We start from the raw sequence: 7,927 nt of genomic DNA on the forward strand, positions 1-7,927 counted from the left end.
TCATCCCGGAGTTGTACCTGAAGCATGCAAGCGCGACATGAAGGTCCCAGTCGTTCTGACCAGTGCTTACAAAGCAAGCGAGGTCCTGCGCTAGCGTCCTGTTGAAGCGTTCCACGCACCCGTTCGCTTGTGGATTGAATGCGGAAGTGACTACCTGCTTCACCCCAAGCTGATCGGCCATACGTTCCACGACCTTTCCAATAAAGTTGGGACCACGATCTGACAGGAGGCACTCCGTGGGTCCAAAAATTGATATCCATCTGTCCAGGATGACTTTGGACACCGTCTCCGCTCGTTCATCCGGGATTGCGACTGCCTGACCAAAACGTGTAAAGGTGTCCACGATGACTAAAACCTTTACGTTTCCTGCAGTAGTTCTGGGAGTAATCGTCTGCACATCAACCGCTACCTGCGCGAAGCGTCGCAGCGGGTGATAAACTTGCATCCAGGCGTTTCTCGTCGGCCGGGGAGCCTTGCAACTTGCACATGGCACGCAAGCATCCAGATTCGAGCGTACATCACGACGCCAACCAGGCCACCAATACGACCTTCGGATCCGCGCGCAAGTACGACTTACGCCGTAGTGCCCCGCCAAGTGCGAGCCGTGTGCGAATTGTAGGATAGTCGGCACCATCGATTGCGGTACGACAGCGAGAGGTCCTTCTTGACCTCGCATGCACAAAATGCCATCCTCGTCTAAGAAGAAACGACCTTGAACTCCTCCCGCTGGCACAGCTACAGTGTCCCACATCTGTGTCTGCTGAGCCTCCCTCAGCTCCGCTACACTGGGGCCTCCCCCCAGCATACTCGCAACTCCGACTGTCCTTACATACTCCTGAGAGTCCGCACCAGCGGCGACGACGTCCATCTCCTTGAAACATCGTTGGCACAAGGGTTTCTCAACTGCGTCCCTGCTCAGTGCGTCTGGCACCGCCATCGAAGATCCAGGCACGTAGCGCAAGGAGAAGTCGTAGTCCTGTATATCTACCATCCAGCGAGCGAGCCGCCCGCGCGGGTCCTTTAGGCTCATGAGCCACTTAATAGATTGATGATCTGTCTCAATGACGAGGTCCATTTCCCCAGGCAAATAACACCTCCATTTCTTCAGGCCATGCACGATGGCCAGGCACTCGCGCTCCGTTACCGTGTATTTCACCTCCGCATCGGTGAGCTTCCAGCTTGTGAACGCAATCGGTCGCCATGACCCACCGCGGCATTGCTGCAGGAGCACTCCTCCAGTGCCATATCCGCTCGCATCTGTCAGCAGGCGTTCAGGCACTCCCCGTCGTGGGGGGGCAAGTATCTCGGGAGAGCTGAGGGCGTCCTTGAGTTCCTGCCAAGAACGTCGCTGGTCCTCTCCCCATCTCTGATCCCAATCCGGGATCACAAGACGCCTCCCTGGTTTCTTGCGCTTGTTGAATCCGGTGCCTTTCAGAACGGCGTACAGTGGTCGGGCAATTTCAGCGACGTGGTCAACGCATTGGGCAAAATAATTCGCGAGCCCGAGGAACCGCATCACGTCGTCTCCATTCTGAGGCATGATCAGGTCCCTAATTGCCTGCACGTGGATGTCAGAAGGCCTCATACCGTCCGGCGAGATCCTGTGTCCCAGGACCTCTACCTCCCGAACCCCGAAGTTGCCCTTGCTGAGCTTCAACCTTGCGCCGGCTTTTAGAGCGTCTCAAGAACCGATCTCAGAGATTCCAAATGTGCCTCTGCATCACACGTTCCTAGGCTTATGTCGTCCATGAATGCCCAGACGTCGAGCCCCTTTCGCCCTCCTAGTATGGCATTCATTATCCTCTGGAAAACGGCTCGAGAATTCTTGAGTCCTTGCAGAAGCCTAACGTATCTGAGTAGTCCAATTACCGTCCGAATAGCGGTGTAATCGCGGGAACCTTCCTCAAGCTCGACCTGGAAAAAACCGTCCTTGAGATCAAAAGTGGAGAAGACACTCTTTGTCCCCATCCAGTCCAACGTCGCCCGCACATCTTCCATCGGGTACGAGTCCAATACAGTAACTGCGTTGAGTCCTCGAAAATCAGAGGTAACGCGAGTCGAGCCGTCCTTCTTACGCACAAATACATTGCACGCCGCTCATGGTGAGGAAGCTTGCTCGACCACCCCCATGCGGAGGAGCTTCCCCATAGCTTCCTTTTCCAGGTCCTCTTCCCTGGGAGAACGCCTCCGAACGGGGCAGCTGACTGGCTGCGCGCCTTCGGTGAGCGATATAGAGTGCTTCACTCCACGTATGCGTCGGAGTCCTTGAAACACCTCTCGGGAATCCCACAGCACTGCACGGAGCTGTTCCCGCATTTTCACATCCTTGTGAAACTGCGAAAGGTCCATGTCCTTGATGGCGTCGTCTACGTCTGCATCCCTGATAGCGCCCGCCATTTCCAGCTCAGAGCGGATTCCATCGTGGTGTGATACCCTTCCCTTCACCGTCCGCCCCTGCACCTTGATTTTTCCTCGCATAGTGGCAAGATTCAGGATGAGTCCATGTTCCCGCCAGAACCGGCTGCCAAGCATTATGCAGGAGGGAAGTTTGGACGCCACTCTTACTGGCTCCGTGAATTCCTCTCCCCACATCTCGAATTTCAGGATGCCACGTCCGCAGACTTCCATCTCGTGCCCATCGGCTGCAAATGCCGAATACACTTCCTCCTCCCAGGTGCCACCATGCTGTTGGAACCAAGCACGATCGACCCAGATTGAGCGGGCTCCTGTGTCCAAAGGCACGCAAACGGCGTCCGTGCCGACTCCCACCCGTACCACCACGTCCTCCCTTTGCCGTGGGTTGATGCCTACGCATCTGCAGACGCGCTCCGCAGCGATATGCCCAGGCCGTTCGCCTGCCGCTAGTTCTGTCGGGGCTGGTGCGCCACGCGGCTGGAGGCGCCGCCCGCAACTTCCCCCGACCCCACCAGCTTGGGGTGCTGCAGCTTCCTCCCTTTCGTGGGGCATGATCCCGCCATGTGCCCCTTCTTTCCACATCGGTAGCAAATGACATTCGCAAAGCGGTCATCCTGGTGCTGCTTTCCGCCTTCGTCCTGTACGAGGGCGGCTTCCTCGCGACGGGGGGCATCCTCATCCTCAGAGGTTTGTTGCACACGCTCCCCTGTATTTCTGATAGAAAACGTGTCCTTTCGTCGGGATCCGCTCATCATGGACAACCTCGCCGTTACCTCGTCAAAAGATCCAGGGATCGCAAGGGCGAGGTTCTTCATGCCACTCGGTAACGACTGGATGAAACGGTCCAGCATAGCATCATCAGAGACCTGTGCTGGGAGAGCGAGAGCTGAGGCTCTGACACGGATTGCAAACTCTTCAACACTTTCCCTGCCTTCACGCCATGAAATGCTGTTAAACCGGAGGCGCAAAGACCTCCGGTGACTTGCATTACACAACCTCCCCTCAAGTAGTCCCCAAAGCTCCTTGGCGTCTGCGTCCAGAAACTCCGCTGCCACGGACTCATAGATGACCAAGGCACTGCCTGAGAACACGCACGGAAGCAGGCGGCGGTGTGTCCCTTCTGGGACGGGAAAGTCCCTGCATAAACGCTTCCAGGCCTTCTTCGCCGCGAAAAAGTTTCCGTCCCCAGGCTTGTTCACCGTGACCGATTGAAATGCCTTGGAGTATATCTTAAACGCGGTGTGTGGTCCCAATTGGTGCTCGAATGAATTGGTACCCTCTTGCTCCTTCTGTGCTCCTTGCGCCAAGTCGCGGCCATGATCGGCATCTTCTGAAATAGGCTGCCCTCTGTTGGTCGTGTCCGCTCCGGGATCCTGTCCACCTTTCCATCCAGCCTGTACTGCGCTGCTGAGGCTGGCAATCGTGTTTCCGATCTCAACAATAGCCGCAGTGTTGCGGTGCATGTGGCTTACGACGTCGCTCATGACGTCCTTGATTGATGCAAGGCCTTTCAGCATCCCTCCTTCGTCGAGCACATTCCTTGTGCTCCTCATCTCTTGTCCCCTTTCGACGTCCTGTTCAGACCCAAACTCGACGCGGTGGCGGCGCGTATTCTGAGTCGCAGCCGGCGTCACGGGGCTTGTTGCGGCCGTGGCATCAGCGCCGTCTGTATCTTGCAGCCTTCCGGTCTCCTGGTCGCTGGGGATTTGCATTGCGGCCCTTTCTCCTCTCTCCTACCGCAAAGGGTTGTCTTTGCCAAGCTCGGTGCACGAACTAACAAATTTGTTATGTTGTGGCTCGTCCTGAGACACAATGATTGCCGAGAAAATCTTTTACCTCCTTTCGGCGGGAGGCCAGGCGTCAAGAAATCAAGAGTCCACTTGAGCTCCTTGTCGAGAAATCCACCCGATGCCCTCCTCCCCCTTTTTCTCCGTTCCCAACTACCGCTTATGTACTCCCCGCTGCTCGCTATAAACTACCACTACCCCCGATCGCAACCCCCGCACGTAGCCCGCCAGTCTTCTCTTGGCCCATTCCTGCGCCCAGCCCTCCGCTTGCGGTTCACGATCTCCTTGCCCGCCTTCCCTCTGGCCCGCTCCTGCGCCTGTGGTCCTCGGCTTGCGGTTCGCGCTCCTTGCCGGCCTTCCCTCTGGCCCGCTCCTGCGCCTGCGGTCCTCCGCTTGCGGTTCGCGCTCCACCCGCCCGCGCACTCCCTCGTCCAAACGCAATGCCGCGCGCTTCGCTTCGCCCTGTCCTCCAAGCGTAAGTCCCGCGCGCGCCCTTTTCTGCGCAGTGTGCATTCTTGGGCGCTGGGCGCACAGCATTCCTAACAGTACAGTGGACCCTTCATATTAGTGCCGCCCTGTGTGAATACTCAAAAAACGGCACTAATCTGGAGCGGCAGTGATCAGTTGAGTGAACCATTGCCAGTCCAAAACTCTTGTAAGTAAAGTCTGTTGTTGTTTCCGACCCTCGCTCTCATGCCTAGCTTCCAAAAAGGCTCGTTTTGCAGACCTCAAATGTGATGAAGCATTGCTCACATCGTACTCCACACCCAGACTCTCCAAAGATCCACACAACCCTGCCAGAGAGGGAGGTGACGACCAGAGCGGGGCGGATAACCAAAATATTAATGCCCTAATGCAGTACATGGCAACAGTACACAAACCCAAGCTGGATATCGAGCAAAAACTCCATGCTTCGGCAGGATATGAAACAGGGACATTAAGAGGTTCCTGCCTCACCGCGAAACCAACATCATAGGCTATTTGGCAAAATATCTCTTCTTTTTTCGAGCATTTCACAAGCCGATATATGTCGGCTTTCAGCTAATCAAGCAGGTACCGTACATATGTTTTAATGTAGACAACCATTCAGACATATGTAATATCCACCAGGGGGTTATGGTGGTATTTGGAGGCGGATATCATAGTATTATTTTTTAGTCTCCACTCTTTCTTTTCGATGCAGGTAATCCTATACCTGATCCTCTCGCTCTATTTCCTGCGGCTAATCTCGTAAAATGTCAACAACTTGGTCATATTCTGAAGGAAACTTTTCAGAGTGAGATTGTTCCTCGTCACTCATGTAATTCTTGCAAATAGAAACAAGATCATCAACAGTTTCTACATTCAAGCTACTCCTCCTTTTGTGATGTAATGAGCCCTGCCAAACTGAAAACGCGTTCGTTCTCTATCTGAGTTGGAGTTATACCAAGAATATGACAGAATAGCTCGACACTTGTCGGATACACCGCCTGATTTTGTTGTAACCATTTCATCTTCGACTCTGAACACAAAGTAGCATGAGATGGAATAAACTTCGCCTTTCTAAAGAGAAGCAATTCGTTCTTGACATGCAGTAAAATTGTGTCGTCCGTAGAACTCACACGACAAGAATCTGAAATCAGTTCTGGGAAACAAATTGAAGTGTCCACGTCAGCACTATGGTTTCTTCTTGATGGACTAGAACCATGCCCATCTCCATCACTAGTCTTTATGCCGTTCTGCTGCTTGCAGATCCGAACCAATGTAGGGAGTATCCACGCGTTATAGTATGCTCTTGCTGTTTCCAGCCCCTTCAAACGGTCGTGTCTGTGCAGATCCATAAAGGGGTTCTATAATGTTTTAAACTCCGGATCAAGAGCTAGTGATAGAAAAAAATGATGTTGATCGCGATGTTCATCAGAGAAAGAAAGCAAAGGATGCAGTATCACGGTCAATTTCCTCATTAATGTTACAGCCATCCTTTTTTGCAGATTTGTAGCTGAATATTGAAATTGCCTTCCGCCATGTGCAAAGGATAGTTTGGGATAGCTTCTTCCATATCACGGTACATAACGTAAAGCATTATAATTTTACTGACCGCGTCACTGAGAGGCCAGAATTTCCGCGTTTGATTAAGAATACAGGCCTTCATTACAGGATGTAACATGTTCACAACGACCTTCACAATCACCCAGGTCGTAGGAGATGGCACCGGTTCTTGAAGCTGCACCGAAATTTGACTGGAAAAGCAATCTTCAGTAACCGCCCTGTACTTCAACCTCATTGATATCATTGTGATGACCGACACAAATCTGGTCTTGACAGGTGTAGGCATTATTTTTCGTTTCAGCTTGTGCTTGTCACAGAATGCGTACTACTGTTCTCTTCCCTTTCCACTTTTCTTTATCCAGGTAGTACACTGTTGCAACGACTTTTGAAATTCCTTAAGGTTAATCAGACCCATGTTTTCGTACACAGGCGCCTTTAAAGCCGCATTACAAGCTCCGGATAATATATGAGCAACACACTGACCGTGGAAAGGAAAGTCTAAACCCAATGCCTTACACTTAGAAACTTCTGCAGCAGCAACCGAACAAGTCGTCAAATTGGCTCCCCTGTCCTTCACAATTGATAGAACAGATTCTTCCAGCTTCAGTGCAGAAAGACGAGAGTAAATAATGGTCTAGAGTGAAGCCCCAGTTGTGTTTCGTACCGAACAAGGCCAAGATGCACATGATGCTGACGAAACTTGGAGTCAAGCCCATGAATTATAAGATCAAAAATATCTTGACATCCACGTGACATCCAAAGGTCAAATGTAACTGATACTGTCTCGAGATCTTCAATTACAGATAAAACATAATTCTCTTTGCACTCCTGTACAAACCGTGGTATGATCTTTTTCGTAAGAGTCTTGCGACTAGGAATTGAAATACGAGGATCTCTTCCCTGTATATAGCTTCGGAAATATTTGTTGTCCACAATTGACAGAGGAAGTGCAGTCTTTCCACTAAGCAATGCTAGTTCCTTTTCGTGCTGTTTCCGCTGTATGCTGTCTTTCGGATACGGCTTTGGATTCACAAAAAACGAACTAACATCTGCTGTATTCTCGGGGCTTCCTCTTTCCTTTTCTCGGATTTCTGCATTCTTTTTTTTTCGATATCGCTTTAAATGTGGGCGACATTCGTTCTCATCGATATACTTCACAAGTTGAGCAATTCTTTCAAATTCTCCAGGGTGTTGTTGGTTCAAGTGGCTTTTAAATGCACTGGAGCCTGAAGACGAGTGGTATTTACAGAGGCCTTTTCTAGCACGCTTGTCATTGTTTGATCTTTCTTCATGGCCCGGAAAACAAATTGCACAAGCAAACAGGTCAGTGATTTTTGGAATAGGGTCAAAAAGTGCCCAAAAATACCCAGTTTGTGAATTTTGGAAACACTGCAAAGGCATATTGTAATAATTATGTTTAATTTAATGATGTAAACTGCGCTATATACTGTTCAGTTCTTTTTGATGTAGCGAGTGAGAACGCTCATTTTGACATTATATTATTCGGAGGAATGCTGTTGTAATTGTGAGATCAATAACAGCCATTGCTGTTTTCGCGTTGTTTCGTGCGTTGTTGTGACATCACTGTATCCGAAACGGAATCTTGACACGTACTGCGTAGGATAGCTCTGATAGTACAGTAAAAACACACTGAATTTTGGTTTCCTAACTACCGTAACACAACTGCGCGATATGAT

This window comes from Chondrus crispus, genomic scaffold (genome assembly GCF_000350225.1).
Source record: "Chondrus crispus Stackhouse genomic scaffold, scaffold_1, whole genome shotgun sequence".
NCBI classification, from domain to species: Eukaryota; Rhodophyta; class Florideophyceae; order Gigartinales; family Gigartinaceae; genus Chondrus; species Chondrus crispus.